This window comes from Rattus norvegicus, chromosome 6 (assembly GCF_036323735.1).
Source record: "Rattus norvegicus strain BN/NHsdMcwi chromosome 6, GRCr8, whole genome shotgun sequence".
NCBI classification, from domain to species: Eukaryota; Metazoa; Chordata; class Mammalia; order Rodentia; family Muridae; genus Rattus; species Rattus norvegicus.
The window spans coordinates 38841908-38854419 of NC_086024.1; positions in this window are offsets into that span (position 1 = coordinate 38841908).

Genomic DNA, 12512 nt, shown 5'->3' on the forward strand with positions numbered 1-12512 from the left:
TGAGAAAGTAAATATTATACTACTGTAATTTATCTACAAAATTGAGACAAATGTCTAAAATACCTATTACTTTTATAGAATATTATCAATGATAAAATAAAAAAATGTTTTTGAAATATATAGCAATATTAACTCTTAATTATTCAGACAGAATATAGTGAGCTCCATCAAATTTGAAATTCAGATTTGAAACAATTAACTTTTCTTTCCTTTCTCTCCTTCCACTCTTTCCTACCTCCTTTTTCCCTCCTTCCTCCCTTCTTCCCTCCCTTCCCCCTCTCCCTTCCTTCCTTCTTCCCTTCTCTCTCCCTCCCTCTCTCCTTTCATACCTCTCTCCCTCCTTCCCTTCCTTCCTTTTTCCCTTACCTTCTTTCTTCCTGTCTTCCTTTTGCCCTTCCTCCTTTCCATTTTCTCTTCTTTTCTTTTTTATAATCCTGTCATCAATCTGAGGAATGCTAGAAAACTGTTCTACAACTGGCTTATACTTATAGTCCACAATATGTTTTAAAGTATGTCTTTTGTTTTGAGCAGGTAATATAGTATTAGGGAACTAACTGTTCTATGAAAGTTTTCTTATTTATATGGTATACTAATTTAACCACTCGTGTGTGTGTGTGTGTGTGTGTGTGTGTGTGTGTGTGTGTGTGTGTGTGTGTTGACATGTAAAGGCAAATGCTCTACCACTAAACTATATTCCAACCCCATCATCCTAAATTTTTAAGTCTTAATCTGGCAACCTTATTCATAATTTCCTTTCAAAACTACATTCTCTGCTCTGAATATCCAACACTTAAGTTCCTGCAGAGGACAGAACAATTGAATTAACCAGAAACCAGTTCATCAAGATAAAACTAGAGCTTTCTAATTCAAATGGAAACTCCCAGGGAGGATACTTAAAGTGACTCCATGCTTGTAAAACTCACAGTGTTTGCCACACTGTAATTGCTCTGTGGGCCTCTCCAGGCTCCCATCCCTGTTACACAGTCTCAGATAAACCAAGAGCAGCAGGGAATCCAAGTGTCCTCATTTCCAACTATCCTAAAAGGGACATCTCCAATAACCCCCTTGTTTGAAAACAGTCCCAGCTGCACTCATGTATCAATGGACCAATGAAAGTTGACAAAAGACACTAGGAACATGGCTTCCCAGAACAGGAAAACAAGCAGAAACAAAGTATTTGGAGTGTGACATTCTTTGCAGTGGATAGTAAGGATGTGTACAGGAGAGGTGGTAGAAAGAAAGCAGACACTGTAGCATGTGCAAAGGCCACATTTACTCTAAGTATCAAGATCATTCACAGGTGAGCTGAGGGCACAGGAAAGTCATAAAATCATTTGTGTCTTAGTAATATTGGGCAAGTATACAATTAGAAGCCAGTGAGACAAGAGGTTGACAGTAAATTTAAGTAGACGAATAGCAGCAGAGAAGGGTAAAGGTGGGCTAAATTCTGTGTATAGTCTAATTGTAGAGATGCCATAACTTGAAGTCCCATGGAAAGACATATGCTAGGACGGTAACGTCTTAGGGCCAGTACTTACAACGATATGGAGAAGAACCAAGGTCAAGGGCTGGTGCAAAATAATCTTCCTCATAATGCAGTACAAACAAAGTCTATCTTATCAGACTGCCAAAAGTTCTCAGAACAGAGAAAAGTCAGCCCCAAGGGACTTCTTTTTCAGGCAAAAGAAAAAGCTGTGACTTGAAAGCGATGCTTTTATCTTCAAACAAGCATCTTAACAATGTGCTATAGGCACCAAACATACATGCTACACTGACCAAAAGATAGCATGTTGGTATTTTCAGTTTGCTTATTTTATATTTCTTCTGAAGAAGAACACAGTTCTCCTCTCCATAAAAGCTCCTTCCAATCAATGTGGTTAGCTTCAACTTTAAGGAGGTTTTTAAATTAACACAGGATCCTCCAGTTCATTTGTACCAGAGAAGTCCCACAGAGTGACTTTCTAAATATTGCTTTTGTCTGGGCCAAATCAACTTGCCATGCCAGAAAGACATTACCACGAGGCTGCATTATGAGACAGCACCATCATAACAAAACAGTGCACAGCGGAGTGAGTTTTTATTAATAACAGCAGAATGTAATTTCGTTGGTTTTAATTTACCATTTTCACATTTTACTATGACATTATCCAGATATAAACTGTTATGATGAGAAACCATTCACTAGGGACCAAAGAAAGTTACCACTCTGCTTTTGAGAAAAAGACTTTGCATATATCAGTGAAGGACAAACTAATAAAGATTGGTCTGGAACTCCTCTCTTTATGACGATTGACTTATCAGCAATAGTTCTTGCAGCACAGTTGGAAATTAAATAATTGCCAGAAACTGTAGATATTTGACTTGGCAAAAACCCTAGGTTTATCTGATTTATTTTTGTTAGAATTGGGCCCTGTGGATATTTAGAAATGTTTCATGAAAGAACAGTAGAATATAAATGAAACAAGCAAAAATCCTCTTTCAAAGGCTGCCTTTAACTCCATCCTCACTGTTGTGATAACACAAATAAACCAAAGACAAACCTTTGGTGATGGTGTTGGGTAAAAACACTACTCTAAATTAAAACATTATGGGTTACCGACGTCTGGATATTTTCTCCCTCTTCGTAATCATTCTCACCCATTCGATGTGTGCTCTTTGTCAGTGGGCACGATGGAGTGACACAGAGTCTTGGAACACATGCCTGGTATACAAGGGTACAAAACAGGAAGAGCCTTACCCTGGTAGGCAGGCTTTCCTGACCTCTGCCTGCACTCTGAGACAAAGCCATCCATTGTCTACTGAGAGCAGGAGACAAGTACTCTGCTAAGATCCTGGCTCACTTTAGTAAGGGTGAAGGCTTACAGTTTTAAGGTTTGAAATGTGGTGCTTTAAAATAGACGTTGGGGCATATAATGTAATAAGCACTATGGGAAATTCAAAGCCATGAAGATCCTTAGCATTCCACGGTTTTATTTGAAATGAGAAAAATCTTGTAGATAATTGTTAGTAATACAGCTAAGTTTGGAAAACAGTTATAATCTCTATGAAACATGGAGCTCATGTTTAAGTCTTCTATAATGACTCCTCCCTGATAGTGTTTAATTTGTAATTTTTAAAAATATTTAACATATATTTTATGGGTGCGTGTAAATGCACGCATGAATGCATCCATGGCATTTGTGTACCTGATTCTATAGAGACTAGAGAGAAAGAGTCACAGATGGTTGTAATCTGTCATACAGATGCTGGGAAATGAACTCCAGTCTCTGTAAAGCATCAAGGATACTTAACCTCTCCAGTACTGAATTTATTAACATTTTGAGGAATTTTCTTCACATTGATTTACCCTACAACCATGATTTACCCTACAACTCCATTAGACAAAAGGATTTGGGGATGAGAGTTATGTCAGGAAACTGATTCTGATTGTTCACAGATCTACATTTACTCAGATCTTCCATTGTATTCTTCTGGGCAATTTGAGAAATATAGTGAGAATTTTAAAAAGTCATATCCAATAAGAATATGATGGTATACATGATGAAAATATAAGATACGGAGCTAAAAGTGTAGACAACTACAACTGCCACCCATGAACCTTTACTCTAGTCAAAATTCTGATGGGTATGTCCTATAACATTAAGAAAAATAATCCAAGCAGAAGTTACTAAGTACCAAAGAAGCCAAAAGCAGGCAATATTTGATCTTCTTGGAATATACTGCTAAAGGTTCCCAGGGCAGGTAATAATAGAGATATAATTTGGGGGATGAGTAAATTATATCAGAGGCAAGTAATAGTTTAGTGGAAATTGGAAAAATGGTGAAAAGAAGAAAAATTCAGGGGAAAGGAGAAAAATGCATGAGTCAAAGCTATTCATTTTGGATTGTACAGAAATGGTAGAAGTTCTGGCATCCTCAAAATTTAAGTAAGAAAAAGATAGCAGAAAGTTTAGGCGGTATTAGCAGAGGAACATTTGTGTAATAAAAGACATGGAGTGTCTTTAAACAGGTGAGTTGTGATGTCAAAATTGAAAGGTTGTGCTGATATATATGTAGAGGTAATATACTGGGAAAGATATATTAGGGGCAGGGAGAGAAGGGAGTTCTTACCTTGCTCTGAAAAATCTTATGGTACAGATGTTCTTATCTCAGGTATGCCTTTGGCGTAAAGCTAAATGAAGTAAAGCATTAATATGGAAACAAGGAATATTTTAGTGAGCCCTATATAGCTGGACTTCAACTGAAGATACAAGTGTAAAGTCAAGGCTTTAAATGCCACAAACTAGTAAGTACACAATAAGATGCAGACATAACAACATTCTCTCTCTTTCTCCACATGTATATGTATGTGTGTGTGTGAGTGTGTGTGTTTGATCAGAAAAAGTACATCTGTCTGTTTATATATTCACCTACTAATATATCTAGCTTTCTTGCCATAATTAGAGATCTAATAGGATAAAGTGTAAACAATAAATGTACATAAAAGTTTCCAAGAGTTTGTTTTATCATAAGTTTCAAATTATATATATATATATATAAAGTCAAGACTATTGTGCATGTATGGAATTTCTTGTTCCCAATAGCTCATGGTCATACAAAGAGAAAGACATTTAAATAAATACCTAAGACATAATGTGTCAATGAAGTTTTACTCACACCACATTAGCCACCCAAAATAATCTGCTTATGATATCTACACCCAATGTAGAAGTCTCCGTTGACGTGATGAGACCCTCCTGTCCCTGCTCAGGACTCCCTGAGACAACAAACATAAAACAAAGGGGTCTTGTGGGGCACCAAGATAAATCCATTTTGGATCATGTCAGTTTTCAGGTATCTTCAGTCATGACGCATGCTCATCCTCAAATTTCTTTAGAAGATTCTGCTATTCTGAACATACTAATCAATAACTGAGGATATTATAAGCTGACAGTTTTAAAAATGTACAAATGGGCAAATAATAATAAAGTAAGATTGAAGTTTTTTTCAGGTCTGGAAAATCCCTCCTCAAACCTTCATCTACTTTCTGGCACAGACTTTCAAGTGAGAGACATAGTATTTTATATTTTGCTTTTGCTTTTAATTTTTTATTGGTTATTTTATTTATTTACATTTCAAATAGTGTCCCCCTTCCCAGTCTCCCCTCTGCAAACCCCTTACCCCTTACCCCCTGCTTCTATGAGAGTGCTCCCCCAGCCACCCCCCAACTCCCACCTCACTGCCCCAGCCTCCCCTATGCTGGGTCATCGAGCCTTCACAGGACCAAGGGCCTCCCCTCCCATTGATTAGCTGAAATACCCAACAAAGGGGAGAGAGAAATTGTAGAGACCATTTATAGATATTAGGGATGGCCTCTGGTTGAGGGATGGGCCATCCACCCATCTCAAAAAATATTAACCCAGACTTGCTCCTATCTAAAGGAAATACAAGGACGAAGAGTGGAGCAGAGACTGAAGGAAAGGCCATCTAGAGGCTATCCCACCTAGGAATCCATCCCATATGCAGTCAGCAAACCCAGACACTATTGCCAAGAAGTGCTTGCTGACAGGAAGAGGCTCTCCTAAGAGGCTCAGCCAGAGCCTTACTGATTCAGATGTGGATAGTTGCAGCCAATCATCAGACTGAGCATGGGAACTCCAATGGAAAAGTTAGGGGAAGGATTGAAGGAGCTGAAGAGTTTTCCAACCCCATAGGAAGAACAACAATATCAACCAACCAGACCCCCCCCCCCAGAGCTCCCAGGGACTAAACCACCAACCAAAAAATACACATGGAGGTTATGTCTCCAGCTGCATATCTAGCAGAGGATGGTCTTATATTTATTTTTTACAGACAGGTTTTCTCTGGGTATCCCAGACTAGGATTATAGGCATGCACCAACATCTCCTCTTATCCTTTTGTTACTTTGGGAAATAATTACATGAAACATCGTTCCATAGGCACTTGGGGATGTAGAAATAGATGATGTGGAGGCTCTATCCTCTAAATCTGAAAACAAAAGAGCAAGGATAAATTATTCTAATCTGGCAAATTTATAGCTTATTGTAGACATCGCCAAGGATAACATTGTGCACATATGACACCGGATATGTGATGGCAGTATATGACTGGTTTCAAGGCATATCAGATAAACCAAACCAAAGACAGCTACTAACTGTCAAAGAGAAGCACTCGGGAGTTGTACATCAATCCAGGGACTGTGCCATCTACAGAAGCCAAGCAAAGGGGAAACAGTGCTGCTTTTTACTTTACAGGAGAGAAGGTGCTAGGTATCCAAAAGCACTGACTGGAAAAGCTGTTTATGTTGAAGCCAAAAGACTAACTCATTTCACCAAAGCTTAAGTGAGCGCGTTTTCAGTTAGGTTTGCAACACTAACGCACAAAATCCAAGCAGGCCAGATTCAGGACTCTAGCCTGAGATAGGCTGCAGTCAGAGGCATTCCTCACAGACTGACCCTTTGTAGTTATGGCAGTGGGTAGTCAGGTGACCTCAAGAGTAAGCTGCTCGCTCCTCAAATAGCAAACATGCATGTTTTCTCACCACCATGGAGGGGGCTGTTGCTAGGAAACCACGCAGATCAAGAATTAAAAACAGGGCAAAGAAAAACAGAGAGAGCATATTCCCTGTCTTTTGTCCATAGGTTACTGGAGTTCAGAGCAGGGTCCTCTGTAGGTGGCCTTGGGATCTAGAAGAAAACCCAGCCACAGCCCCTGAAACATATTCACACTGGTGAATGGGGAAGCAGGGAGCCTGGGAGGCCAGGTATCCATGCTTCTAAGAATCACACTTGATTCCTCTCTTCCTTTGTCTCCTTTCCCTTCTGAAGTCAGGATACTTATCATTCCTGTTTTATAAAGAAGGAAATGGGAGGTGAGACATTACCAGACACAGAGCAAGCATTCGTCTATGAACCCAAGCTATAATGCTGCTTCACTCCTTCACTACATATCACTCAAGGACACCTAAGAGGTCATTCTTCCTAGAAGTGAGGGCCACTGCCATGCAGAACCTAAGTGACTGAAGACACAGCACACAGTACACCATGTCCATGTGCTGTGGACTCAAATTCTCTACTTCTTTCTCTGAAAGTTGTCTAATATAGAAACCATCTTATCTCCCCCCCCCATTCCTTCTTCGATCATAGGTCTCCCTACCAAGTTGGTAAAGTACCAATTGGTCCTTGGCCAGAGAGCATTGCCCTACATTGCTCTACTGAAAGCTTGGCTTTGAAAAACTGAAGCTTTAGGGTATCGCTCAGAAGGGATCTGCACACAGACCAACTTCAAGGACACATGTGTCTCTATATAGTATATTTCCAGAGGTATCTGCTGCTGTACAGTGTATATTCATCAGTCCCATAGAGTACCTGCTCAACTGGCCAGCCTGAACAGGAACACCCCCACCCCTGGATGAGGCCTATAGCAAGTTGATTAATGATGTGAGGTAGGATTGGCTAAGGAGAGAAGTTATTTGCGTGCTTTTTTGAAGAGAGCTATAGCTGGCATGAGGAAAGAAAGGTGTCCTTTGTAAGTAGGAGGTGGCAGGCAGCACTTAATTAGGGTTTGGTTAAGGCTGCTGGGTGTTGAGCATTCCTGCTAATGGCTGTTACTAATGGGAGAAATGGGATCATTTGTTAATTTTACTTATGAGAGTGGGTATTGAAGGCAAGATGGAAACGGGCATGGGGGGAGGTGAATATGGACCATTTGGGCTAAACCAAATGAAAAGTGAAAAAAGCAAGTCAGAATTTTTGTAAAAGGAACAAGACACCAATTTCACCTAGGGACCAAGCTATCTTGTCTTTATGTAAAAACGGTGACTGGCTCTATATAGTCAGGCAGATTTCCAAGTCCTTTGGCTGTCTTCCAACTGATCTTTTCTCCCTATTCAATATATAAATAGATTTTAAATGCTGCTTGTCTTGGAGGTATGTGTTATTAAGAATGTCTAGGCTGGGGATGTAGGTCATTGATAGAATGTTTGTTTAGTATTTGACTCTTGAACAGGTATTCTGCCACTCCTTAAAAAAAAAAAAGACAACTTTTTTTGTGAACTTCCTATATACTTTTATTTCCTTGACTACATTCTCTCTCTCTCTCTCTCTCTCTCTCTCTCTCTCTCTCTCTCTCTCTCTCTCTGTCTGTCTCAATGTCTCTCTCTCTCTCTCTTCCTCCCTCCCTCCTTCTCTCTCTCCTTCTCTCTCTATCTCTGTCTCTGTCTCTCAGTCTCTGTCTGTCTGTCTGTCTGTCTCTCTCTCTCTCTCTGTCTGTGTGTGTGTGTGTAGTATGTGTGTAAGAGAGTGAGAGTTTAATTTCTATTTTACAAGCAAGAGGATTATGAATATCACTTTTTTGAAAGTTTTATATTTTATAGAACATCTTTACATTTAAAGTCTCCCCTTTGATAGAATATTTTTAAATTACCAGTGTTTTGCAATAAACAAACAAACAAACAAACAAAAATAAAAAATATTTTCTAGTCCATCAACAGCAGATTATCTCAGTGTTCTACCCAGTTATTTGGCTTTCTGACTCCATGGTAACTCCATGAGAATAACCAGTATGAATAACCAATGTGGCCTAACTCAAGAACTGTTAACTTCAAAGACAACTTATTGTTCACTTGGGATTTCTGAAGAGCACACTCACCTCTCTGGATAGGCTTCTTAGAACTTATATTTCATAGCCTTGGCCAACATAAGTGTAATGCTGATGTCACCATGGTTTAAGAAGAGACTGGTATAGACACATTGGCCTTTAGTCAAAGTTTTAGACAAGAAATTTCCACTTACCAGCTTTTGGCAAGAATATTCTGCAAATGTGCTGAAGCAGGGACCACATGAGAGGCTTCTCCTTAATAGTACGCTGCAGCAGCATTGGGTAAAGTTCCTGCTTGGAAACTGCAAATCGATCTAATCCAATTCTTTAGTCTCTTTAACTGCACTGGATTCCACATGCCTTAGCATGATGATGGATGTAGAGGACAAGGCTACTGGAGAAGAGAAAGGATGATTAAAAGTGACAACCATTATAAGTATTAGAGGCCTGTAGGGCAGAAATAGAATCCCGAATCCAGCAATTGTCACTTTGGAACTTCAGGCTAATTGTGCTGCTCTATCCTGCTTGGCATTTTAAAAAAGAAAGGAAAACACTATGAGCTACATACAACATGTCTTCACATGTTTAACGTTTCTGGTGCTCATTGTCCATATTTTCTCAGCCATGAATATTTCAACCCAAACTTGAGGTAACAACATTCCCTGAGGTTAAAGCACTCAAGCACTTGCTGTGAACCCCCTAAGGTCTACAAGAATCTTTGCTCCCTAGAAAACTGACCAACTGCATATAATAATGCCTGTTTTATAGAACACAAAGAAACAAGACTCCTAGTTTAACCATGTAAATAGTAGCAATTTTTTGTTTTTTGTTTTACTTCAGAACCACTAGAATCAAAATGATATGATATTAAATTAGATAAACTGAGCATGATGGTGTGGACCTATTATCCTGCACATCAGAGTGGGAGACAGGATGGTAGGGAAACTGAGACTAACCTGGCCGCACAGTGAGACCCTTTGTGCAGAGTTTTAGATATTCTTAGAAAGCAACCAGGAGAGGTACCTCCATTTATACAGAGAGCAACTAAGAAGAACATAATATTTTTATTGTTAAATTTAATTTTGGGTGTATTTAAAACCTATCTTTCCTATGTAAATTGGGTATAAATGATTCCTTTAGGTTTACAGGAACATTTTGGCCTATTTAATTCCAGTCTGGACAGTAATGACCTCAGAGGAGACAGGGGATAGGAAAAGACACCCAAAGAAATCCAAAGGCATCCAAATAAAAGAATCTAAAGGACTTAATCATAGGCTCCAAAACTTCTGTACATATTTCCTTTCTTAGGCTGTCCTCCTAAGAAACAGGACATGGCATCAAATCAAGTGCCCAGAATCTTTTCTAGTTACTGAATGAATAGTGAACATCATGGATCTCAACTCTGTGCATTCTTAAGTAGTTCCCTACCTTAAATGCTCTAAAAGGTAGAGTCAATTGAAGAAGTATGTGGTAACATCTTGTAACAATGTACAGCAATACCACAGCCAGGATATGGACATTGATAGAATCAAGATACCAAAACAGACCTTCCATGTCCATTGGTTATAGCTACATCCACTTGCCCTAACTCACTTTTGAACCCTAGCAACTACAAGTCTGTTCTCCATTTCTACTACTTGTCATTTTAAGTATGGTATTCAAAGGTAATCACACACTCTATTACTTCTGAAGATTTATTTTTCCTTTAGAAAGTCATCTAGGTTACTGTCTCCATTGGTGATTTGCTCTTTTAATTGCTGACTAGTATTCCATGCATAGATATGTCATAGTTAAACTATTAGCTAGCTTACAGCAATCTCATTTTATATGCTTTCCAGGTAATCTCTGATGCTTTCTCTAGTATGATAATGACTAGTCTCTGGATAGCTTGCTTCAAAAACTAAGTGAGAAAAAGAAATATAGCCAAGTGTAGTAGAAGAGGGAGATAAAAGAGGACCATGAGATCAAGACCAGCCTGGACTACATATACTTGTAGGAGCCAGAGAGATTGACTCAGTGATTAAGATCAGTTCTCTTCCAAAGGAAGAGTTTGATTCTCAGCACCTATGTCATACAACTCATAACCAACTGTAACTCAAGATACAGGGAGATCTGATACCTCTGACCTCCTAGGTGTCTCTCTCTCTCTCTCTCTCTCTCTCTCTCTCTCTCTCTCTCTCTTCCAAAAGAAATGAATTATACTAATTCTCTTATTTCATACTCTATACACTAATGTCACTCCTCTGAAGCACAAAAAAAATTACTTTTCTTTTTCTCCTTCCCCACTACTGTTACCATAGGCCTCTGTTGATTTCTAGTCATTGCTAAATAATGCTCTTTCTTAAAAGAGCAATGTATCTATTAACAATCACTTAGTAAAGTACCTGCTAGTAATTGTTCTAGAACATGAACTGTGAGAAAGATAGGCAAGTTAGGTCATTTCTCAAAAGTTGCTTTCACTTCAGTAGGACCAGGAAAGATGATCAAAGAATACAATCTTGTAAAATCAAATCACATCAAAATAATTGTGAATAAAGATAAAACAGGCTAAGGGCTCTAGAACAAATGAAAGAAGGGTGCCAATTTTAATGACAAAGACCTCTGTGAGATGTCACAGTCCAGAAAGCCAGCTGAAGTAAGCAGTGAGCCAATGGGAATACATGTAGAACATTAGCAGACTGAGGTGCAAGTTTAACTGCCTTGACTTGATTTGAGAATACTCTTCATTCATAGACCTAGACACAGAAAGAGAAAGAAAGTGCTGTAGGATATGATATGAGAGCTCTCATGGAACAGACGTTGACCATGCTGATGTGCCTTTGAGTAGAATTTGATTCATTGGATTACTAAGTCATTGCTTTATGTCTCAGAGTAGGAAAGAATGCATATGGGAGCCCAGTGACCTACTGAGACACCGGTCTAGGTAAGAGCAGATGAAATGAGTTCAGATCAGGTAATGATATTTATGGTAATGAGTAGCTGAATTGAATATATTTAGAAAGCAAAGTAGTCATGATTCACTAAGGGTTTAATAGTGAGAGAATAGTAGACTCAAAGATAGCACTAAGATGTACAGTCTTAAAAGTGTCTGGGGTATCTGGGATCCCACACATGGATATGCAAAGCAAGTTGTGAAGATTAAATCAAACTGGCCTGTATAATATGCCAAGTTGAAGATTCTGGAGCTACCTGTTAGAGTTACTAGTCCCTGTGGGAATACACTCCATACTTCAGAAACTTTACTCTGGTTAAACAAAGAAACAAGGAAGAAACATATAAGGAAGAAAAGTTGGAGATGCCCTCAAAATTCAATGGAAGGAAAATCTTTATGTAAGTTATTGTGTTTTCAGTCTGTAATGTTATGGAGTCATTAAAAACTATGAATAGCCATCGCTTCTCGGCCTTTTGGCTAAGATCAAGTGTAAAAACTATGAATAGCCAAGGAATATGACAATATGAAAACTATACTTAATATTATGAGAGAAAAATAATGAATTACATATGCTATATAATTCTTGCAATGTCTGACATAAAGGTTAAGTTAGTTACATAAAATCTACTAACTAAATTAATATAGGAAAGTTGTTTTCTTTTTATAGGTTTGGTTATTTTGTTATCAAATATTATTTCTTTACTTATGTTCTTTGAGGTTTTTTTTTTTTTTAGAGTAAGCTATTTTTATGACAACTTCATATGTGTTTATAAAGTAATTTGGCCGACCACTCCTTCTCCCTACACTTTCTTATCTTCCACCTGTGCTTCTAAATCTAACTTTTAAAATTGCAACACATTGAAGCCTGCGTTTCCACATCTATGAAAGTACTATAAAATAGCAATGAATACTGTCGACATGTCTTATGTATTTCTGTATCTTTAGATCAGTAAAGTGAGTAGACTTGGGACATAAAAATCAT